This window comes from Labrus mixtus, chromosome 4, assembly GCF_963584025.1.
Source record: "Labrus mixtus chromosome 4, fLabMix1.1, whole genome shotgun sequence".
NCBI classification, from domain to species: Eukaryota; Metazoa; Chordata; class Actinopteri; order Labriformes; family Labridae; genus Labrus; species Labrus mixtus.
Genome location: NC_083615.1, coordinates 9,938,024 through 9,963,830, shown reverse-complemented (window position 1 = coordinate 9,963,830; position 25,807 = coordinate 9,938,024). Strand labels below are relative to the sequence as shown.

At 41.0% G+C, this 25,807-nt stretch overlaps 1 protein-coding gene across 2 annotated transcripts in view; it reads right to left on the bottom strand.

Annotated features, from left to right (window-relative positions):
- cntn1a (contactin 1a) overlaps positions 1–20,768 on the bottom strand; it is a 64,727-nt gene extending 43,959 nt beyond the window's left edge. The window contains exon 1 of one of the 2 annotated variants that reach the window (XM_061035793.1): positions 20,588–20,768. The gene's annotated coding sequence lies outside the window, so the exon portion shown is untranslated. Of the gene's footprint in view, positions 1–2,944; positions 3,123–20,587 lie in introns of those variants that run through there. The other variant, XM_061035796.1, reaches the window with a different exon arrangement.
- Positions 20,769–25,807: the final 5,039 nt, after the last annotated feature.

The window sequence follows — 25,807 nt, the reverse complement described above, 5'->3', positions numbered from 1 at the left end:
GTGCTGTATGCGTAATTAGGTTGTTCTTTAAAGAAAAAAATCTGTTTCTGGTTTCATTAACAGTCGAATGTATCACTCACTCAAGATTTTGTGCCATTGCAAAGAATTAGAAAAAAGCTGTTTTAGCAGTGTGCACTTTTTTTCCGACACCTTTCCTTTGGCAAAGGTTCAGACATAAAAATGTATAGAAAAAGTCAATCTTCATACCAATTCTTACTCATTGCAATGTGTGCTTTGTTAGGTCATAAAAAAGGCATCAATATTTATTCAGCCTTTTTCAGTAAAAGAGCTTTAAACAATGTTGCTCTAACCTCTAAATTGAACCATACAGACCCTGACTTCCCATATAATGAATAACTGAAAGAGCTGAAGCATATAATCAAAAATCTCTCTTCAGAAATGATTTAAAAGTTCAAAGAAACAAATAAAAAATAATAAATCATACATCATCTGCATTAAGTTTCAATTGCAAATGAACTGGAGATAACAGACTAGATTATAGACTTCATAAATTCTTGCTGTTTGTTTCTTTGCACTTTAAATTAGATTAAATTGTTTAACGCTGATGGAAGGCACTGAACACACTCACACGGACATGTGAGCCTCATTTTATGTTAAGTCTTTCAGCTGTCTGAAATCTGATTGGGTCTGGTTTCTGCTTCCTATGTCTACGCTTGATGTGGTGTGGCAACAGTCATACATAATCAATGACACTGTTAATGGCTCTGAAAAGGCATTTCCTGTAATCAAACAGACTTTCTATACACACTTTGGGCCCTACAATCAATATTTGTATTTACCTTCTTATAACACATTCCCTCATTTCCACATACAGTATTTGTCCATTTTTAACTGGTTCTATTCCAGTATGAATGTTAGTGTCATTAACTGTCCTCCTCAATACATAGTGAACTGTTATCTCATGTACATCATATTAAGAAGACGTCATTGAATCTGAATTTATTCACATGCCAAGCATGAATAAATTAACTCTTGCATTACGTTAATAGGGCTTTACTGCTGCTTATGGTTGATTGATAATAAGATGGGCACGACTACAGTCCCTCAGGGGTTCGAGTTTAAGCCAACGTAAATTGCCCCTGATTGTCAGATTTGATCCTTTACTCAAAGCCTTTTATAGCTGCTTTTTGAGCCGGTCGAAGAGAACAGAAGCGAAACAGGCCGGCCAACCTGTGACTGAGAAGAAGAGCCCAACCTGGCCGAAAGAGCTTTTGTGTGCATGTTACTATGAGCAGTGCTGAGAGGTTTTGGCTGAATGAAGGTACATTGAAAGGCGCTCAGCTCTCATGTAGAGTGCTTTTTTTTTGTGAATGTCAGCTGGTGAGTGAGGATAAGGCTTATTTGGATTACTTTGACTGTGTGATATGAGAGAGAAAAATACTCTTTAGAGGTTGGTTTAAATTTTAACATTTTAAAAGCATGTTCATATCATTTTACAGCCATGACTCAATCAGCAGGGTAAACGTTAAGGCCTGGGCTTTGAACTATTTCATTTCTTGTTTATGACTCGACTCTAACCCAAAGTATTAGTGCTATTTAGACTGCTCTCTCTCTCTCTCTCTCTCTTTTGCCCATGGCAGCTTTTGGTAGAAAATACAACTGAAGATCTTAGGTTTATAAAAGCTTTGGGACTTTTCAATACTATTGATCATTAAAATATCATAGATTGTATAAGGTGTGGTGTCGAAAGGCGCCCCTCCCTCTTCAAACCAGCAGAAAGAGCAAACAGAAAAACACAAAGATGAATCTCTGATGTGAAAGAAGCAGAACTGCTACGAAGAAAATATGCTGTTTACATAGAAACCCCTCACTGATAGAAAACCTGGTGTTTAAACGCAACTATTCTGGAGAATCCGAGCTAAAGTTATTTTCACCTTTGGGTATTATCTTTTGACGCACTTCTTCTGTGGATCTCTTTTGCTCATTTTGCAGAAATCTATCCAGCCGGTGGTGAGTCTCACAACATTTTCTAAAATCACACGGAGGAAAAGAGGAAGACTGAAATCTGAGGGTGAGGTGGGAGTTGAGGACACGCCTTGCTTCTGTGGATTGTACGGGCTCAATGACGCAAAAACTACCTGAAGAAAGTGGTTACATAAAGGTCATAGAGAGCCGCGTGGGGTGGTGATACAGTTATGGAGCAGCTTCCGAGCTGGAAAAAACAATCACCACAAGAGGCATATTCAATACTGTGTACATACAGCAGGCCTACAAACGTAACATACATGGATGAACAATGCACATATAGGGCACATTATAGCTGCATACATTATGATAAAGCTAGACAACTAACTGCCCATACACTATTCATATAGGATAAGTACACCAGAGGTCTTAAATTGAATTAATCCCAGACTGTTCATGTGACACACCAAACACGAGTAATATACAAAAAGGATTGAAAACCAGCAATTCATATTTAATGAACAGATGTTTTGGTGGTTAAAACATGTGAAACTAATGTCTCAAGTAGAAAAACGTAAACATGACAAGCCTCAGAAACACTTGCAGACACACACGTTAGTGGATACAACACAGAGACATAGATACCCGCATACCCTATCCCTACTAAAAACTAAAAACTAGCAGGCACACACGCACAATGCTTCAATAGATTCAGCCTTTTAGTTTGCACCACTGCAGTGTGTAGAGGTAGGATGCTCCATTCTGGGAGGCAGATAATGAGCTGTTCCCTCTGCAGACGACAGAATCCCAGAGCCAGCAGACTTAAGCTGCACTATACGACACACACGTGCAGTACACACAGAAAAAACACACACATATTTAACAATGGCCCCAGAGAAGGCAGCAAACTTCTTTACTCTGTGCTCACCTCTGGCTTCTCCACACAGCACACACACACACACACACACACACACACACACACACACACACACAGCAGTGATCCCACTCTGCCACCCACCTCTGTTCCCGAGCACAGGCCCCTGAGGTGCATGCAGAGGGAGCACCCCAACACGCCTGTAGATACGGTCCTGTTAGCGTTGAGCCGAGCCAGCTGTATATCTCTCCTCCACAGTATGCCGCAAGATAAACTGCTATTCTGCTAATGCTGGTTAGCAACTGCTCTCATGGCATCCTGCCCCTTCTATCACAGGCCCCTCAGTTGCACAGAAGCCTGCTCGTTCAAACACACACGCGCGCGCACACACACCATCACATAAACATTTAGCTGTCAAATCATAGGGCTACCCAGCTGTGACCTCACATCAGTGGAGGAGGAAGGAAAAAGAGCATGAGAGTGATGAGAGAGCGGAAGGGGGTTGGGGTTGCATATGTGTGTGTGTGTGTGTGTGTGTGTGTGTTGAGGGAGAATGATAACAGGGGAGGGCAAGATAGCACGGTAACAACAGAAGAGAGGAAGTAATGACTACAGCAAGACAGGAGGAGTAGTCAGGCAACGGTGGGTACCACAGGAAGGATGCTGCTGTGAGGACTAGAAACAGTAACACAAAAAATGTTTAGATGTGAACAAACTATTGGAGAAAGGCAGGTAGCAAGACAGTTTAATGTTGATAGCTGTGAGGATGGAGCCGGTTCACTCAGTTGGAAATAAACATTACAACCACACAGGAGGAACAGCAGGAACCTGCCACTGTGAAGCAATTGAGCTGCTACAACAACAACAACAACAACAAAAAACAGTCTTGACTCCTTTTACTCCTTTCTCTCCTCTACCGGTTCATCCAATCTTCCTCCTATCTTCACTCCCCCTTCTTCTCATCCCTCATCTCTGTATTCCCACCCTCTAATCCCTCTCCTCTGGGCATGTTGTATCCATTCACTCTCCTCCTCCTCTTAATTTCCATCCTTTCACTCCTCTTCTCATCCATAATGGAGCGTTTGGAGAGATCCGCTTCCTGTCGTGGGCCCAGTGCCCCTGGAGCCAGTCGGCCTGTATTGATTCCCGCACCAGAAGAGTCATCAAGGCAAAGATAATACGGTTTAGCCTCACACTGAATTTTCTGCATCCCTTCCCACCCCCTCTTGGGGAGTCAGTCCATCTTCTCCTGTCTGGATTTGGGAATAATCAAATCCAGATGTGTATCTGCAAGTTTATATGTGAGGGGGAAAAAAGGCGCCAGAGAGTGAATTTTTGCGTGCAGGTTTTTTGTGTGAGATTATGTTTACATGTGTTTCCTATTCATCATGACATCCAAGATCTTCATAACACAACAATAAACAAAGCAACAACACGCTATTTTAAGTTCATGTCTCCTCTGGGCAATCCATGTGTGCCTCAGTCTGACGCATGACATGTCACTGGATGCTACATTACTGCTCATTGGAATAGATATATGCCCTATGCTGTGACTCGCCTGCCTTTCCTTTGACCCAGGCCTTCATATATAGGTCAACAATGGCATTCAAGTGACTGTGTCTCACACGCACAATGCTGCTCTTTTTAGGACTGGAGAAACAATCACTCGTGCCCTGCAGCAGGAGCATATAACAATGTCCAGGACAATAGGGATAAACAATAAATGTGTGTTAAGATGTGTTCTTTTACAGCAGCACGGTCTGTGAAGTTCTCGGAGCCTTTAGAGGAAGGGTCAGCGAGCTCTGCTCAGCACTTCAAGAGGCGCTGCATGTTGAGGAACACGGGAGGGCGGCATTAAATGGGCCAATTTTCATGCTCGCTGAGCAAAACACATACAATGTAAAGTGGGTGGCTAGATGCAAAGAGACAGGAGAAAATATGTCAAGAAAACAACTTTACATGCCAGTATGATCAACCTGAAATGATTTATAAAGGCAATGGTGGATTAATAACGAGACATAGCATTTATCTCTTTTCTTTACTATGTTGGTCTAGACTGTAGGATTATGGGTCTGCAGTCTTTTAACAGTAGTATCAGTATTCTTACATATCGACATTATACTGCAGTATAGTACATTTCCTTGAATTCAGCTGTTTACAGATAAACTATAATAGAACAGGAATTAGCAGGATTCCTATTTTAATACAATATGAATAAGAATATCACTTGTGCTTTAAGATTTGTTTGTACTATAATGTGAAAAGTAAATAAATTAACAAGGTAACAAGTTGTTAAATCAAGTGGTACATTTAATTGTGTTATTCAATTGTGTTGTATTCTTAAAGACCTTAAAAGGTAAACAAATTAGATGTAACAAAATGTGTTACATGTTTATGTTTAATGATGATGAAACCCTTATATTACCATGCGCTGTATCACCCAACTCTACTTTTTGTCTTCAACTTAACCAGTTTGTGTTAGGATTCAGATTGAGTCACACTGGGCCTGTGTGAAGCAGATCACTGGAGCCAATACAGTCGTGACAGTAACAGTGACATCTTTGCAGCATTAAACTCGGGTTTTACATCTTAGTTCACAGCTTTATGCAGTATTCATGAGAAAAAGGCCACCCTTACAAAACTGCAGAATCTCTAATGATACTCTGGCTTATGAAAGACAGAGACCCCGAAGAGCCAGCCAATGTTGGCAAAATGACTGTTCCCATTGCCTTCTGGCAATCCCAGCCCTAAGATATGAGCTTTTTTTTCCTGGAGTGGAAAAATAGGTCTGACACTTAATTAGCAAACAAGGTCACAGCACAGAACCCAGGTCCTATGTTTGTGTCTCCCACTGTCCTGGAGATCAGATACTCTCTCCTCTCACTCTTACAATTCCAAATGCAAGCAAATACAAGCAAACATGATTTCACCCTCACACAATAGTGGGTAGGGTGACACAGAACATAAGGCTGTCTGTTATGTACATTAAAGCTTGAATCCTTCGCATAAAACAACAGCGCTAATCACCCGGTAACTGCCCAATTCCTCTTTTTTCTCAACATCTTAATTATGCTTGTGTGTCCAGAAGACTGAACAAACTGAAGGTGGGAAGATTTCTGTAGGGGAATCTGGACGGGGCCACTATTTGCAGACACAGAGCTATTGCATGTGTATAATGGCTGTAATCTTTAACTTTCTCTGCAGTGGTTTGAAAAACCAACAAAAATCCTTTGTCAACACACTGTTTAATTTCCTAAGCTTTGCCAGAGAAAACCAGAAACTCAAGAGTGAGTGAGTGTGTGGGTGTGTGTGAGTGAGTGAACAAGTAGTTGACAGTGTTTCTTCACCTCAACATTTCGAGAGGAATGTACACAATATACTGTATGTCAGTTGCAGGGTCAACAAGATTCTTCTCACTGCAGCAACATCTTAAAGGATGTGGGTGAGACGCCTCTTATTGACTTATTGAGCCTTATTTATGAATCAATTGAAACATCTGTTAGGATTTATAGAGCAATATCTGAGGAGTGAAATCCATCAAGAGAGAGATCCGTGTTTGTCTGTTGAGCTCAGGTAAATCTGAGTTAGACGGTCTGGCTGGATCAATCGAACATTATTGATTTGCCAATAGGGTACTGACACCTCATCATTTGAAGAATTGGTAGCAAAACAAATTATAAGCCATATCAACAATAGTTCATTCTCACTTCACCCAATTTGGGTTCAGAACTAATCACCCAACAGAAACGGGTACATGTTATTTCATAGAAAAAGTGAAGGCATCAATGGATGGTGGTGGGGTAGCAGGGGCTGTGTTAATTGACTTACGAAAAGCATTTGACAATGTTAATCGTAAGATTCTACTACAAAAACTACTAAACTTAAATCACTTCATTAAATCATACCTTTCAACCAGCTCACAGATTGTAAAAAAGGATCATTAAAAATCAGACTCCTTATACCTATCCACTGGTGTCCCACAGGGCTCTGTACTGGGCCCTATCCTGTGCAGCATGTACATTAATCTTTGGTCATTAAGCTTTGGTCCTGCTTTTGGTGTGTCCACACATAAATTAACAACCTTAGCTATGAATCGACTGAAGGCCTGATTGATTTTACCTTCTTTGAATCCAGACAACATAATCTCTTTTTCAACTTGGTGTCAATACTGAAATCAATCAACATTATAATTAGGAAGAATACAGAGGAGGCCCTTCTTTGAGTTTGCTTATGTTTCCCAGGATATCTCACAGAGACACATCCCACTTTAAGTGTAAATCTTGAGTTAATCTGTGTTTTTCCCATTGTCCGGTTCTATCTGCAGCCCCAGTCTGTCTGTAGCTCTCAGTCCCATTCTCTTCCACTGAAAACCAATGTATTTTATCTGCGCTGCTTAATTCAAACTGAAACAGCTTAGCGCTCATTTTTGTCCATCATTACAAACAGGACTTAATAATGCAATTGCTGGGTAGGTGAGTGGGTGTTTATACTAATACATTGTATGTGGCTCACTGCATTGAAAGAGTGCTACCTTCATTAATGTGGAGGACAACAATGGAAGTATAAGGAAAACAGGAAATTGTTAAAGTCTTAGCTGTTTTAGCTTTTTTTTAATGTTTGTATATAAATAAGATGTTTTAAAAAGAGAAATATAAAACATCACAACATTAATCCACTTATCTCCTAAGCTTTCATAACATTGATATTGCAAGATTCAACTCATATAATGTCACTGCGCTGTTTTCTTTCCTTTCTCACTTTACTGAACAAGAAAACTGCAGACATTATTTTACTATTAGCCTCTCACTGACTTCACCATAGAAAAAAAACTCTCTGTTTGCACCGAAGTCTGCACAGACCCTGAAAAAACATCCTTCCGTGCCAAGAGGCAATGTAGCAGAGTTTTAATGGTTCTTGTTGGTTTTAAGGAATTACACAGAGATCTCTAATTGCTACCTTAGAGCAAGCCGTCTATATACTTTAGTTTGTCTTTGTTTCCTTTCCTACTGTGTTGCTGTAAGGTTGTATAAGGACAATATATCTGCATCTTTTAAACAGACACATCTGATTCCTATTTTCATTTTTCTCAGCAGAGCCTTTATGTGCAAAGTCGGCAGCTTCAAACACAAACTTATGTCAAACCTCACAGCTGCACAGAGCTGAAAGAAAGAAAAAAACATAAGCATGATGGATGCACTGTGCTGATGTTTTGAGGATGATGATTTAATTTACTGAAGCCATTGTTGATGTTAACCAAAGCCACTGTAGCGCCATTTCAACAGCAGCGATTTTGCCAAGGGCAGCATTGTGCAGTTTTTAGCTTTCAGAACTTGACAGCAAGCTCTGCACATATTTGTTTACTCGCACTGTTTCCTATTTCCTAATTTCTCTCACAGGCAGATGTGGAGGGATGACAGCTTATTTATGAAAGGAGAAGAACAAAGTCCTAGCAAGTTACTTTCTGAACCATATTCCTGCCTTTGTTGCTTGTGATGCTTCTGAACCCACAGAAGAGGTTTTAGAGAACATAATCTCAGGCCTTATTAGAGATCATGGGGAGCACACGAACAGGCACATGCTGAGTTGTTTACTTTTGTAACTCGGTGATCCATTTAACAAACGCATACTCAATGAATCCCAAAAGAAAAAGATCATAATTACAAGATGGCTTAGGGAATGTATGCGCATTATGATCTTAATGATAAATAAGTAATTAAGTTCAGCAAAATAACAACGTCATATGATTGCATTTGGAAGATTTTAGAATCTTCTTGTGCAGGATATGGATATATCTGCAGCAATACAGATCAAACAAGTAGCTAAAGCCACCTCCTCCAGGGTTGAAAAGAACACAAGACAATGCATGCTTTGTGAAACCATTGACTACCAGACTGTATTAGTCTGTGCCACTGCTTTTGAGCCTGGCCATGCACATTCATGCTTCCCATCATGATGTCTTCCTCCACTACTTGCACCACTGCAGGCTCCACAGTTTCTCTCAATGAGTGCATTTATGTGTAAAATAATATTCCCCCGTTGTTTGGCACAAGAGCACTCTTCCTCGAGGAGCCCAGTGCACTGTTTAAAACAGTCAGCATGAGCTCTTTTTCACAGAGCCAGAAACCAGAGTATGGCAGCTGGGGCAAGCTAATAATCTAATATAAAACGACACGTGAACACAACATCCTATTAACTGTCTCTCCATTTGTATTTATCAAAAGATTATGTTTTTTTTCCGCATGCAGGGACTCTTACAAATAGGACAGAACACTGTCTCAAGGTAAATACAGTGACCATCATATCAACAGACCTGTGTTTACTGCTGAGCACATGGTCACAGTCAGATGGCCTGTTGAAAACATTGCATGTGTATGTGTGTGTGTGTGGGGGGGTGTGTGTGTGTGTGTGTGTGTGTGTGTGTGTGTGTGTGCGTGCGTGTGTGTGTGTGTGTGTGTGTGTGTGTGTGTGTGTGTGTGTGTGTGTGAGAGAGAGAGCGAGAGAGCGAGAGACACAGAGAGAGAGAGTCTGAAAATGAACACAGCCTGGGCAAAGACCTGAGTCATCTGGTTTTTCTCTGCCAGGTCACATCATGTGATCATGGTGCTGAACAGGTGCTCCCTTAACAAACAGGGTACAACAGAGGGAAATGTACTGAAAAGAAGTGCTTACATCATGATGCCAGATTATGAAAAACACAACACTGTGTAGACAGTTCTCGGATAGGAGTCTCTTTAAAAACCTTGAAAGTTTTGAATACAAATCTATTCATTATCATCCTGAGCTTTGAGAACTTTTGATAATTTTTCAACTGTGTGTCTTGTGTACAAGATTTTAAATGGTTTTGTCCCACCTCATTACGCCTCCTTTCATCACAATGCCTTTGGGCAGTCAGCTTTCACTGTGAAAGCCACAACTTAGAGGAACACCCTGCCAGACAATATGAGGAGCTGTAACTCTATTGGCAGCTTTATAAAACTAACTGAAAAATCTGATGAAAGTGTGCGTCTGTGTGTGTGTGTGTGTGTGTGTGTGTGTGTGTGTGTGTGTGTGTGTGTGTGTGTGTGTGTGTGTGTGTGTGTGTGTGTGTGTGTGATATAGTGCTCCTTAGTTAGTTACTGTGTTATGTTTGTTACAGTCTATTTTTTTCAGTGATGTTTTATAACTCTATGGTGTTTTAATCATGACCTGCCAAAGGGACTTCAGATGTTTTTAGCTCTAAGTTAACTCTGGTACAACAATGCATCAAATGGCAACATGTATGTTTAATATTGTACAAACTGTATTTACAAATGAAATACATTAAATCATGGTCACATAAATTTGCAATCTTTTTGGCTCAACACTTTACACAAGGAAATGATTTCTTCACCGAGTCCAACATGATGATGAAGAAACACCTCTGATATCAACCTTTGCAGCTTCTTCTTCCACCGGAGCTCAAATGAAGCGTGTGTTTCCTCCAGTGGCAGCAAGAAAGTTAAACTAGGTTAAGAGACTTTTCAAAAATTATGCTTCAAACAGATGCTGTTGTCAGAATGGCCTAGAAAACTCTAAGGGCCCTTTCACCTACATTGTTTTATTCATGCCAGTGCTTCAGTAAAACAGCACTGAGCGTTACTCTTGCTCTGGCAACAGTTACTGTGCTTTAAGACCATTAACAAATAAATTATTTCATTTAGTATATCCCGTGTTGTTCAATCATAAGTGAAACATTATGAACATTATAAATCATGTAGTGTTGTTTGTAAAAGAATAGTTTGACATCTTTAGAAAGAATTGCTTCCATTCAGAGGAGATCAATACCACTCTCGTGTAAGTGCCTCAGTTATGATGATGGGGCCAGAAGTTTCAGTGACACCTCACAGTAAAGACAAACCCTATGAAATGAATGTTAATCACAGAGCTTTGTATGATATTTCTTTCCTTTCGTTTTATATATATTTTTGGCTTTATTAATTAGGACAGCTGAAGAGAGACAGGAAACGTTGTGAGGAGAGAGTGGAGGATGACATAAAACAAAAGGTTGAGGTGGGATTCAAACCAACAGCCGCCACAATTAGAACCAAAGCCTCCATACAAGGGGCACGCAACATAGCTGCTAGGCAACCGGCGCCCCTTTGTATGATATTTCAATACCTTTTAATTAGTCAAATTTGATTGGTCTAGTACATTTAGCAGCACGCTGCTATGAAGAAGAGACCGCATCGACAAACACAGCTTTGATCACAGGCTCTCGACAGGTAACTTCAATCATATCAATCAGCAGGAAGAAGTCAGATTAATCTATCGTCAGACACAACGCCAGATGAGAGAGGAGTCCACAAAATAAGAGAAGACATGTGAAATAAATACTAAACAGAACATTGCACTAGAGTTTAGGAAATTTAAGGAATTGATGGCACAGTTTTTTTTAGCAGAAGAACTTTTTATAAACCAACAATTTCCTTTCCAGTCAACATTCTGTGTCAAATATCATTTAGTAAGTGGATATGTTGTACATAAATAGCAAGCATAATAAATAAATCATTAAATGATCCACTCAACGCTTCGTGTTGGGGTCCTGCTTTTTCAAAAGGGTATTCTTTGTTCGATTTTGTTAGAAAAACCTTTTGTTGGAGTCGGAGATGTGATGTATCAATTATGTAAACTGATGTCTAATAAACACAGATAAGGGCTCCAATTAATTTTTTGCAACTCTTTCATTTCATTGTACTGGACTCAAACAAAATCTTGTTGGTCATGGGTCAATGTGAAGAACATTAAGTGCACCAGCAGTCTCTTAATACAGAGTAGTTTCCATCCCCCTTAGGTCACAGAGAGGAGCACTGTATGCTTTGTCTTGTTGTCCTCTGTTTCAGGGGAATTAAGGAAAGTACAACCCCTCCTCTTTCCATCCATTGTGTGTATATGTGTGTGTGTTTGTGAGTGTGTGTAGGGGGCTGTGTGTGCGTGTGTGTGTGTGTGTGTGTGTGTGTGTGTGCTTGTCTGACTGTGACGCTGTGCCCTTCACTCTGTCTGTCCTCCATTTGGTCCTGTGTACAGCATGAGTGGAGCTGTGTGTTGCAGAAAAGAGTCATAGTATTGCATAGGCTGTGTGTGTGTGTGTGTGTGTGTGTGTGTGTGTGTGTGTGAGAGAATGCGTGTGTGTGTGTGTGTGTGTGTGTGTGTGTGTGTGTGTGTGTGTGTGTGTGTGTGTGTGAGAATGTGTGTGTGTGTGTGTGGAATACAAAAAGGACACAGTGCCCTTTCCCCCGGTCAGATTCACCTCTGGATGCTCTTTCCTTCCCTCTCCTCCATTGCACCTTCCTCATGAATAAATGCAACCAGTGACACTGGCTACTCTATTACTGACATATTTTACCACGAGGTCCACACATACAGTATGGAAGCTGTCCACTATCATGCCTCGCTGAACTCTGAGAAAGAAACTCTTCCAATATGCATGCACGGCTTGTTTTTCTCCATGGAATAATGTGAGAGTTAATTAGAGATGGGCTGGGAAGTAATGCTGTGATTTCTGGCATCTCCCTCAGTCTAGACGGCCAGTAATGAGAGCAATAAGGGGTTATCTTCACTCTCATCTTGCTTATCTTCCTGTTTACTGTTCGTATAAATTCCTCTACAGTAAGGTGGACATGTCCAGAAGAAAAAGATCTGTAATTAGAAAGCTGGCTTCCCCTACTCTCTCTCTTGGCACCAGCATGACTTGCTGAAGCAGTAGTTGTCTGACTCATGTTAATTAAAACACAGAGATGGTGCACACCAACATTGCATGTGTTATTTACCATGGGGGCCTGCTTCTTCTCGGGGGCAATTTGCTGTTGCTAAGTAAAAATTGTGAGAACAATGTCAGCAGCATGAATTAGCAGATTGCAACAGAAGCTCCTGCAGCTACAAACAGAGTGAAAGAAAAGAAAAAAGATCTGCAGCATAATTAGTGCACAAGTCTCATGCATAAGTCAGCCAGATTCCCTCAGAATGCTGCGATCAGAGCAGAATAATGATATGCAAACTGAAAGGGAACAACTTTTGTTCGGGGACATTTTAGGCTAGTTTGTCGGAAGCTATTAGTGCTGGTGTATTGTCCCACTAGCACTTAGAGAGAGCATGACGCAGGTTGTTACATCATCACCTTGTGAGTTTGTGAGCCAGATGTGACAGTGTCACTCCAGCTGAAAAGTGTTGCCATTACATGGCGTTTGGCATTGCGAGGCCTTATACTAAGAGTACACTGCTTGGACAGAAGAGGGCTTCATAAGCATTGTTTGACCTCTTTCATGCGCTTATTAGCTATGCAACAGGAGCCCTGATTTAAGACCCTTTGAGAGCATCCAGAGAGAACAGGTTTGTAAGTGTGTAATGGGAGACCAACCTGTTTGTCGTGCTCACCCGCACCGAATGCTAATGTGGCCGGTATCAATGGGCTCTTCATGTAGGGATGCAACTTGGGCCCAGGAGCTCGGAGGCTGACCAGCGAAACACAAATACACCGGCACCATGGCGAGAGAGCCAGGAGAGGACAGCGGCTGCCCACAGCTCGAGCCTGCACCAGTCACAGCTTTTATTTCTGGTTACACTGATCTAAGGAATGAAGGGAGAGCTCCAAATGTTTTGTCCATCTCTGTTTCTCATTATACCCCTGGACCCCCCTTCCTTTTCTCTTTACCCCCTTTTCTCTATCTGCCTTTTACATAACCAGAGTACTGAACTGAAAAACAGCAGGCTTTTAAAAGAAGTTTTGAATCAATACAGACAGGCTGCAGCCAGGCCCCGGTCATAACGATCAGCAGTATCTCAAAAACTGATATTACCCAATCAGTGATTTAAAAATACAGGGCAATTAGCACTGTTTTAAAAAGAATATCAAATGGGAATACAATAGGATATTTATGGATGAAATTCAATTTGTTTCTAGATCGAGAAAAATTTGATGACACAAGTGTAAAATGAGTTTGTGTGGTCCCAGTAGAAGCACTGCAGGTAAACAAACAGGGAGATTGGATAATGGGCATACCAATAGCACTTGCTGAGAGGCCCCTATAGTGCGATGCTGCCCATCTCTGCCAAGGGTAATGGGATTTCTTTGGTTTAAATGCACTTCACTCACTCTGTGGAGCCAGTAGGAAAGCTAAACTATTGATCCACAAACAATTTAGCCGTCCAGCTGTCCAGAGAGAGGGAAAACAGGACGCCTCTAAATGTATAATGAGGCTTCCCAAGAGTTCAGCGTCCTCAGTATTCACTCCACGTGCTGGGAGGCCTTCGCCTTTGGGCTCTCAGTGCGATTAGCCTCTACCCATATACCTCTCACACATACCGTTCCTCCCACAGAAGGCTAGGGGTCAGCCGGCGAAAGAACTAGTGTGCTTCTCACCAAGGTTGCTTTTGCTTAGAGCAAGAATCCCCTTTGACCCCTTCAAGTCATTCATTATTTTCAGCAGACAACTGGTGGGGAGTTCTTATCTACAGCTTAGCATGCTAGCAGGGCAGAGCTGTCGACTGTATACAGCATGCATCATCACCACATGCTGACATAAGCTTAGTTAGCATGAAAAACAACATGCATGAAAGGTAATTGTAGAGGATGGTTTAGCTTGAGAGCTTTGCACACTGAGGATCCATGAAGTTGTGTTATTGTCTTTCACAGACGATCCCAGCACCATAGCAACAGGCCTTGCTCAAAGGCCCCAAGAGTAGCTTTGCCGCGGCGAGGAAGACGCTTTCTTACCTAATTGGACAGTTCTTTGCACCATTGGGCTCGTTCTTCATCCCCAGCACTATAAGATAACAGCGCAAGCTGCTGAACTACAGTAAGCTTCCACAATCTACTGATAAACTCAGATTAAACTGGATTAAGTCCAAAACAATGCAGCCCATTACTGGGAGTATCAATGATGGAGGGTACAGGGGTAATCTTATCTTTAAAACGATGCTAAATACTAGCTTTCATGTTAGGATTATGAAATATTTGACCATGTTACAGGGGATATACTGTAGTTGTACAGGTAATGTTTTCAAAGCAACAAATGGGATTAAAGTATTTCTGTATTATTAAAGGCTGTTCCCTTATCCCCTGCTTGGTCAAAGGTCTTTAAAAACAATCAATAAGTGTCTGAATATAATACTTTGTCCTTCAATGAAAGAAAACAATTAAAATGTTATCAAATCTTCTACATTAAATCATGCTGCTACGACAGAACATGGTACCCAAGTTTGAGGACTGCTATGATATACCTGAATGTAAAATAAGATATTTTAAAAAGATATGTGAAGAAGACAACATTATAAAGGTATATTTAACATACAGTAGTTTGCCAATCAGGCATACAAAAAACCATCTATCAAATGTATCGTGATCTATTGCAAGACCATAAAAGCAGTGATGTTTGACTGCACAGCTTCAACCGCCCTGCAAACAATGTACTGTATCTGACCGAACATAGAAACAGATGGCTCAAGACTCCCATGTGAGAAGTCAGTCCGCTGTGTGTTACGCTCAGTGTAATGTGAAATAAATACACAAGCGGTCATCTGACACATAGAGGGGTTGTATAATTAAGACTCATCCATAGTAAGATGCTTCAAATGGACTATTTCATTAGAGAAAGTGTCCTCTGAACTTGTTAACCTTCTCTTCTCACAGTGCTACTTCTTATCATCATTAAATACAAACATCTTCAGTTCTGGTGAACATCCAAAATGCAATTAGCTGTTTGATAAGCAAATAACTCTTGTGAAGCCAGATACAGTTTGGTCTCAAACAAACTATTTTCTGTGCTGATGTGGTAATGAAGAAAGTCAAATATAATGTGAAAATAATGTAAAGGGCTGATCAGGCTGTTAACAGAAATTAGCAGGCGGAGGGCACACATTTGTTATCTCCTTCTAATTGAGTCCATAAATCCCAAAAGATTTACTTTGATTGTACAGTCTAAAAATATCTCAGAGAAGCCCGAGCGACAAATCAGAGAAAAGGAGTGAAATCTTGTCAAGTGTAACCTAGTTTCAGATTTCTACTGTTCTTAAATGCAGCCAAACGCATGTCCTAAAGACACTCAGTTCAACGAAATCATCAGACACACACACGCAGCTGGCCTGTGAACCAATACATTAATCATCTAGTTTATCAATCATTTGCCCAGTTCATCAGTGGCTTCATTAATACATCTTATTTCTGAATTTTGTTCAAATTATGAATTTGAAAACAAGTGAAATCTTCTGTTAACACAGAAATGTTTTTAACTGGATTAAATCTTCCACCTGCCTCACAATAACACTTTGATGACATTGATCAATGTCAGCCTAATTCCCCTAAGAATGACAGGGAGGAGATATCAGGCAATATCAGTGCACTACCTGCTTGTGCTTGTCCAGTCCACATTATCTTAATGGAATAACCTGATTTTGAATGAGACATCTCTTTGGCAGATCGACAAACCACAGAGGCCACTCGAGTCATTCAGGAAACTCAGCTTCTTATCAACAAACAAAATCACGCTGATAAGGACAAGGCGAACAGATTAAATGTTCTATGATAAAAGACACTTTCAGTTATATCTAGAGGGAAGTTTTATCTATGATGCTTTTAAAACCGAGCCAGAGCTAAAGAAAAAAAAAAAACAGTTTTTAACCTTGTCGGCAAAAAATAACAAGATCTTTCTCGAGGAGCTTTAATGTCAAACAAACAGAAAGCCAGCAGTTAACAGTATATCAAATAAATCTATTTTCATCTGCATGCCTCTGTGTGACTCAATAGAGGGGCATTTATTCTGGCTGTATTTTATACTCAGTTAAGATATTGCAGAGAGAAATCATGGAATGCTCGAGAGCCACATGAATCACACTTACATACACGTGTTCTTGGGCACAGTGTGACTGAGTAATTATTAATTTTGTGGTCTGACCTTAAAAGTAACTAGTCCCCTAAAGTGCTGGGAGACTCTATTTAAGATCATTAGATTTAGGTAGGCAACAGTGGCCCCAGAAATAGAAAATCAATGCAGGCAACAAAACCAGATTCAGTCAAACAAAGTGACTGATTTGAGACGTGTCCTGTGCATATAAAACAATGTAGGATGGTTAAGAGATACATCTGGTTACTAATGTGGTAGCTGCATTAAGGCTGCAAAAAGGGATTATTTTTAAATACCAAATAATCTGACCTATTTTCTGGATTAATCGTTTGAAATATACAGTATCTAAAATACTGAGAAAGCTCCATGACAGTCTAGTCTATGATGATAAAAAAGCAGCATTCTTGAATCTCAGAAGCCAGAACCAGCAAGTTGTTTGGCATTATTACTTTCAATAAAAATCCAAAGAAATCTATTTTCAAAATAGCTGGATTGAATTTCTGTTAGTGGCCTTCAGTCCCTCGCCTGACTCTGTTATTTACTTATTGGTTTACAAACAAAACAAGTTTCACTCTTTTCCCAAATGATGACAAAACTGATTATATCTTGAAGCCTTTGTAAATCATGGAATCATACTTAACTCGTTTGCAAGAAGGTAGGTATCGTTTACATTTCATTCTTACATTGCACTAAATAGATGAATAATCAACACGGCTGGCTGGGAGTTCCTCCCGCATAGCTCAGCCCCTCCACATAAGATCTATAAGGTCATGTGCATGCAGAGAGCAGAGAGCAGTCCACAGTGGGAGAATCAATGGCAAGCCCAGTGCAAACTGCATTCAGACAGCCAGGCATGGCAGATGGGGACTGAGGCCCTTTTCTCCTCTACAGGCATGAACAGAAGAGAGGTCTGTCTCTAGGCAAACACAGAAGACGTCACGTCTCTGCCTCACTGCTGTACCATTAGTGGAGCTCGCTATTGATTGCAGGCGTGTAAATTGCTGAGCAATTTAAAGGAAGCATCCAGACAAGAACACCACATGTTTTGTCAGCAAGACAGTGCGAAGCACTTGTTCAGGCAGTGAAGACAGTTGCAGCATTACAGGCAAGTGATTGTGTATCCGTTCACGTGTGTTTGTGCACACAAATGTTCACGTGCTTGGCCTGTCACATCTTGCTATATCCTGTCCTTCCGAATTCACTATAAGAATGAATCAGGTCTACATGAGGTATTCTCTCCAGTTTGACTGACACTGCATTCAGTGTGGCAGAACAAACAGTACCTAACAAACTAGCCCTGTAGCTGCCAAATGCCAACACTGCCAATCACTTACCGGTAAGTCTAGGCAAAAATCACGCACAAAATCTATCTTTGTCTTTTAAATGCTCTGACTCTTTGCCCGAGAATCTGTTACCCAAGGCTTGGAAGGACATCTGGACACAAATCTAATCTCCCAAAATGCCTCCAAAATTACCTTAATCTTAGATGGCAAACATCCAAGGCTCTGCTTTGAGCACCAACAGCATGCTTAAATTATGCCATTGGTGTTTGAAGGACATAGGGAAATTTTTTAAAAAGTCTTCAATGTATTTTTAAAAAGTCTTCATGCATTTGACAGATCTGGGCTAAAATGCATACCCCAGCTTAGTAAAAGTGAACTCTCTCACCTTCCTATTCATGCTCATGAATGCATTCTGACTGAAGTGAAGTGAAGAAGGGAAGGTCGAGGACAGCTCTATTTTCTGCCTCAGGTGAGGTTAGCCTGTCCATCTCAATACATGACAGACGTGTGTGATTGGAGCATCAGAACCAAAGGAGATGTAAGGGTACAGTTATGTTGATTCATTTGACTGTGACACTAATGAAGGCTGAGTCTGTACCCTTCAGATCCATCACCGAACATCCATATCTTGCAGGGTACTGTGTTATGTAAAAACTTCCTTGTCGCGCCGGCTAGGCAGGCCGCTGCAGCCGCACAGCTGATTTGCAGGCAGGGAGCAGCTTATTACAAAATTCAAAACTCTGTATCCAGTCATAATATGTTTCTAGAGCAAAAAAGGTACAAGGCGATGCCTTTGCACATAAGTTAGCCTTCTCCTGAGCAGAGTAGATTCATTCACCTAGCATGAAGGAGAGGGTCTGCATGTCCTCAGGGTGTACACAGGACAGCACAGGATGCATTAGCAGCACACAGGCTTACAAGATTCATAAAGTGCTACACCTGACAGGCGACTGTGGAATCCCTCTGACATTTGTGGCTCTGATTCAGTACGGAGACAATACACAGTAACCTTATCACACATGACACTGAATAGCAGAAAAGAGCCCATATTAACATTCTAGTCAAAAGCATGCAGGTGTGTAAGGTCGAGATCTATAGGAAGGGGTCAGAGATTTATCAATAAATTGTATGAAAACTATTATTTTTTTATAATGCATGAGCAAGAATTTGTAATGAGTAACAAGTGCGGCGACACAAACCCCACAGTTAAATCTTCAGGGGACAAACTACTACTTGAAACCAATACTTAAAAATACCTGCCCGAATGAAGTCAGCTCTGCCCATAACAAAAACAAAACAATGGGTAATAGCACACTAACAGGCCGATGAGGAGGCGTTATTCCCTCTTAGTTTGTCGTTATTGATTACATCATGAATCAAAATTACAAGCTCATTACACCGCAATGGGAAGCTGTGGGTTTCAAGGCATTCTGCTGTCAGTTGCAGGGGAAATATCCCCAACACAACACACTCATGCCATTACTGAACAGCACGGTGAAACAATAATCTTGCCTTTTCTTGCCGAAATTTCAATCCATCATGAGATGAAGTGGTCTTAAAAATAAATAAATAAAATATCTTGATTTGCAGACAGACTCCACAATGATGCATTTGAGTGGTGACCAGAGCTATACTGGAGCTCTTTGCTATTAATGCACCCCATATACTAATCTTGTATTTTAAATCTCACAGAATCACATCTTTGCCGTTCACAGTGAAGCGGTGCACGGCTGAATGGCTCAGGTGAGATAAAACATAGATCAATGTCTTTCATAATGAATTTTAATATTACATAACTTGTCATAATTTTTGCTACATGGCAAGGACACCTTTTGTAACATCTGTAGAATGTGTGGAAGTTCTCAGACCACCCTACTTTAGTAACATGTAGCCTATCAGTTTGTCCACTTCACTGAAGCCTAGTCTGGCGAGTCAGGACGCGCCCATGACACCTTCTCCAGCACCTGACATCCTGACAGAATAACCCTGCAATGGGCCATTACTGAGCACTACAGCTTAATCTGCCGGTGAAGATGACAGACCCACAATACGTTTCATTGAAAACTGTTTTACTAACACCCAAGACATGCGTTTTAGGTCCACCTAGATCGAAGTGTTTACAGTCGTCGGGTGCTTTATCTCTGGCTGTAAGGCAGGCGGCAGTTTGAATCATCGGTATGTGCGGCGTTATGAAGCTATGGCCTCAGGCGAGGTCTAATTAATAATGAATTCAATACTCAGACTCATTACTTTAAATCAGGTGTGCAAGGCCAATGTATAGCTGAAACAAATCAAAACATCCTTCCATCTGCTCTGCGCATCGATTATTTTTAGGGAGGGAAGTGCATGCCAGGATGTGAAGCAGCTTATCAGCATCATCCCCACCATGCCACCATAAATCGGTATCTCGGTTTCTCGTTACACCTGTCATTAAGGCATAAAATGCAAAATGCATTTTTTTAAAAATCGTTACAATTCTGGCTGCACTGCAGAGGGATGCACAAGCTCCATCCCATCCTCGCATCCCACTCAGTGCGTTGTAAACAACACTGATTCCCCAGCTGTCAAAATGCAGCGCCTGGCTTTTTCGGCAAATAATGTCAAATAGAGCAGTTTTCTACGTATGTGTCCAGCGCTGTCCGTGTCCTTACCTTCTGTAGCGGTCAAATCCGTTCGTCCGTGTGTCCTTCACGATGCTCACGCCTGCTCAGCACCGCATTGCCCGGCGCTCAAGAGCGGGGAAGGAAACTGACAGAGCAGCGGTCCTGTCCCCTTGGGTTGGATGAAGGGTTACGACAGTCAACTTAGGGGGGCGCTAGATCTGCTGGTTCAACACATAACACAGCACAACGGGACAGAGGCTCCCACTGAAGTATCCGGGTTCCTTACAGGAGGATGTCCAGAGAGAGAGAGAGAGAGAGAGAGTCATTTGAAAAAGTGCAAGCTTATAAAATCCTTCAGCATCTCTGATCCAAACATCAATGACATAACACAATATGTGACCCCTGTGGCACAAAGGTAACACTTTTGGTTACCTTTTCATTGAGCATAGTTTAAAACTACTTTGTTGATACTTGTGTATAATCATTTTAATAAAGACAGTATTCCCACTGTTAGCAGTCTAATCGTAGAATGTAATGTCATTGGGTTAGCTTTGACAAAGTTAACTTACAGTAAAGGGTCAGGAATAAACAACAAGACACGCTGCACCGCCTTACAATATCTTGTATCTTGTAGCCTATATCTTGAGCGTGATGCTATCATTCTGTTAAGTCATCCTCCTAGCCACCTGATGAAGAAGGCTTAAAAGCAAAAATTGAAGTTAGTTTATTTTTCCCATAGGCGTAAAATAACAGTTTGGAAACTTGTGCCCACACTATAGTGCCTATATTTTTTCTGCATTACTAAACTGAGAGCACGTAGACCTATTATAATATGTAGCCTACAGGCCTAACTAAACACATACCAGCCACTAAAAGGCTCCAAGTACAAAATAGGCTTTATCGTGTGTAGCCTACAGGTTAGTAGGCCTGTCTTCTTTGCACAAGGTAATAATCCCTTGAACGAAAAGAACTTTTAACATAGGCTATCTGTTTTCGCTGTAATAGTTTCATTTCTACTGTCAAAACCTGCCATTCCTTACCTTTCCACTAGCAGCACTATCCAATCATCACCTGCAACCAATCTCCTGTCCTCACACCTCGACCCCAGTTTTATGAACTTCTATTCCCCCAACACAATGCACAGTTTTTCTAGACTGTCTAGCTTTTTCTTGTGACCTTTAAAAGACCTGTCTGTCTGCTTTTCTTGCCTTTAGTATTGTGTGACTGCAGTCCCAGAAATGACTCTATTTCCTTAATTTTGGCCTTAAGACTGATTTACCCTTCAACCTCTGTGTTAGCGTCTACTTGAGTCATTGTTCCTGACCCTGATTCTTGCAAATGTTATTTTTTTTTAACAGGACAAACCTGAAGCACATCTCAAATTCAAGTAAAAGGCTTATAAGGCTTGAATACTGTTTTATCTTACAATGACTGCGTGAAACATTTGCACTTGCAGCAGTGAACCACTTTTTAGTATGGAGAATCTTAATAGTTGATAGTGTGGTTGTCTGAGTTTTGTCTGAGTTTTGTTCCACATTTAGTGCGTAAATTTCAGAGCCAGAAGATGTAAGAAAGGAGCAGATAAATCTATTTGCATGACGGAGCACCACTACGGGGTAGATGAGAATTAGTGTGTGACTGCAGCCTGCATGTTAACTGTCAGCCTGTTTTTTCATCAGGCAGATATCAAAAGGACACCTCGCTAATTACAATGCCTTCCCCATGTGTCAGTCCAAACATGAGACCATCTCAATCCCCTGGGATTAGATTTAAATCTTGGATGTAAACACCACACAGCAAATAATAATCTGCAGTGGCGGCAGCCTATAAATAATGCAGGAATCTTGAGAAAGAGCCGGGAAGAATAAATTGAAGGACTTAGCACCCTTGGATGAATTTTGGGGGGAAAAATATGAAAAGCGTCTCTTTTGAATGTGTGGAAACTAAATAAAGGTTAGAGCGCTTTATGGTGGAGTTTTGGTATTTTGTTCCTTCAGGCTGTTATTGTTCAGCCTTTTCAGTTTCAAAAAAGTTTCCTTTGAGATTGGAGCTCATGTCAGTACGCAAAAAAAAAAAAACATTATCTGAAGCCTTGGGGGAAGTAATACAAAAATATGTCAGTCCATAGAAAATAGCCAAGAAAAGATTCAGTATCACAGAAAGAAAATGTCATTACATCCAAAAAAAAAGCTGAATAATACAGGACCCGAAAAAGGATATCATCTTGTGGTTATCCATGATCTTGGTGTATTCATGTCTCAGACAAACACTTTTGTTCCTCTTACAACATGGCAGAGCAAATAGAGACAGATCCTGCTGGTGAATAACACACAGTTACAAGGCCGGTCTCTGGGGTGGATGAGAGGAACAGCAAACACCCTGCTGTCTGGAGGAAAGAATAGGTGGCTGTCATCTATCTGCGTGGCAAAGGGGAGGTGTGTGTGTGTGTGTGGGGGGGGGGGGGGGGGGGGGGGGGGGGGGGGGGAGGAGCATGGAGGAGGAAGAGGAGGGAGGGAGGGTGAGGGTAAATATGATTTACCCCCAATGATCTCCACAGGGGCTCATGCAAAGGTAAACCCCCACCCACCCAATCCAAATACCCATGGGAAATGATGAGGGGTGAATGGGGGATAGGAATAAATGTGTGCATAGGGGTATAATCCTTGTGCTATCTTGATAAAAAAAAAAAGAAAGAAGAAGGGGGGAAGTGGGTTGAAAGAGAGAGTGAGATCGATAGAACAAAGCACCCTCACTTTATACTATTCATCCCAGAGGTGGGAGCAATAAGGGGGATATCTCTTAACCTATCAGACCCTTCTTTAAAACAGTGTCCTGGGTTTATTAGAAACACTGCTGAAGAAATGATACTGTTTCACTGGAAGCGGTTGGATCCTAGTTGGGATTTCCAATGTTTTCAGGCTACAAACAGCTTGGTTTTGACAGATGAGTGTGTTTGAGCGTCAGCCATATGGAAATGTCACAGAGTAATCATAAACAATTATCCACCCCGGCTCCCAGTGCATCAGAAAAGGGCAAATTTACATAAAGACACAATGGCTCCGGCATTTACATTAGAGGAAAAGGCGCCCTGAAAGCTCAGCGCACACTTACAAAATATCAGAAACTAAGTGATGGTGTTTTTCTAATACCTGCCTTTCTCATCCCTCTCTTGCCTAACACGTTATTGTGAAGTACGTAGACGCTGAAAGATCACGTCCTTCACTTGAGTATCCGGGATGCAAATGATGCACATCAAAGCTCCCAGGTTTGTTTGGAAACAGGACAATGAGATCATGTTAATGTTCCTTCCCCCCCCACTCTTTGAAAGCGGACTGGGGGTAGACATAAATCTATAGATCAATTCAAACCAGGCTTTCCGCCCCGCTGTAAATCAAGGAGCTGGACGCAGAGGATGTTGGAATGGTTAATGGATGCTATGGCAGACGAACAGCCGACACAGAATGAACCCACAGAGGATTGGATGAGGAATGAGATGATGAAAGAGAGAGGAGGGGTTGGGTGGAGTTCAGAGGGGTAATGGGGCAGCTGCTTGTTTGGTGGCAATGATCACCAATTGACAGACAAATAATGTGATTCTCTTGCCATGGAAATAAAGAACTAATCCTCCTACACGAAGCTTTTGTAACAGATGACATGCATGTCAACAGAGTGCTAAATTTGTATGTTTACAGAATATCAGCTAAGATTAAAGGTGAGTAGTATATTCTCAATACAATGTATTTTAAAGCATGGTCCAGCTGTGGTTTCAACATGAACTCTTTTTGTTGTCTCTTTGATCAGTTAGAATTTCCCTGAGCAGTTCAGTCATTTTCCCTGCTTGATATATTCTATTCAACGTTTAAGAGCCTGTTGCTTGTATCAGCATTAAGTGCAATTGCCTCACATCACTAGGTGGCAGTAAAGTCAAGAATAAAACCTGTCAAAAAATAAACAAATTGATGTATCCTCATCCAAACACAAAAAACATTTGGAGTTGAATGAATGTTAATGTTCTTCCAAACAGCTGCAGCTTATAATGATGCACTCATCCTTCATAAAATAAGCATTAACTGCAGTTTGGGAAAGAAAACAACCATAATTCCTAAGTATACAGAGCAGCAATCCCCTTTCAATCACTGCTGTTATTAACTGCAAACAATGCTGTGAAAATCCCCAAACAACTTTACCCGGGAAAAGAAATTAATGTACCTGAATGAACAGAAGGCAAAGAGTCCCTGCCACAGGGAGAGAAGGTAATTCCAAGACGCTAGATACCAGACTTTTCTGCTTCCTGACACCATTTCAGTGTGATAATGCACCAGATGGTGGGACGCTTTCTCACTATTACCCTGACAATATGACTGTAATTGAAGAGGAAAGCGCCACAAGTGAGGGCCAAAAAGATGAAGGCCAACTGTCGTGTTCCATACGGCTTTCTCCAGTGAGGCAGGTGTAGAGATCCATACATCCACAGGCATCAGCTTCTGCCCACTGTACAGAGTAGAGTTACTGTTCAGTGTATGTTTGAGGATGTAGGTATAGATGTGTTGTTCGCATGGTTATGTATGCATTTGTAGCAGGTCTAATCTTCCCATGCAACCATTTAAGAAATCAAAAATTAAGAGTCTCCAAATAACACAAAAAGCAAAAAAAATAAAGACAAATCCTGCAACAAATGCTGCTGCATGCTTTTCTCTTTTCTTTTATTCCTCCTTACAATTTTGTTCCATATAATTTCAGGCCCTGGTACCAATATGCATGAATAAGTATTTTCATTTTAAGAACATTGAGCCGACACTCTTGTTGATTGTCGGTGCTGGATAAATCATCACCCATGATTAACATAAAGATACAGAACAAAAATGCATAAAGAGAGCATTTCCTGTTGCTGTAGGTGGTTTCATTTTTGTTATGTAATGAATCATTTAGGGTTTATATAATGTAGCATGGAGCAGTCACATACTGAATAGCATGGTTTGCATGACTCAAATGTCATTCAGAGCATAACCCATTTTGAGAGGGGGGGGGATGTAATTTAAAGTGACGAGTCAGAAAGCGGAAATGAAAGCAGATATTTATTCATTCATTATATTTCCAGAAGCTTCAATTTCATACTTGCACTAAAAGGAGAAACTTAAATAGAGACAAAGAAAGAATTTGTTAGTACAAATCTGTTTCTTAAATACAAAAAACCATCTGCAATACTGTCAGGAAAGAGCATCATTTTGGCGGTATAATGGGACCACGTAAAACCAATACAAATCAGAA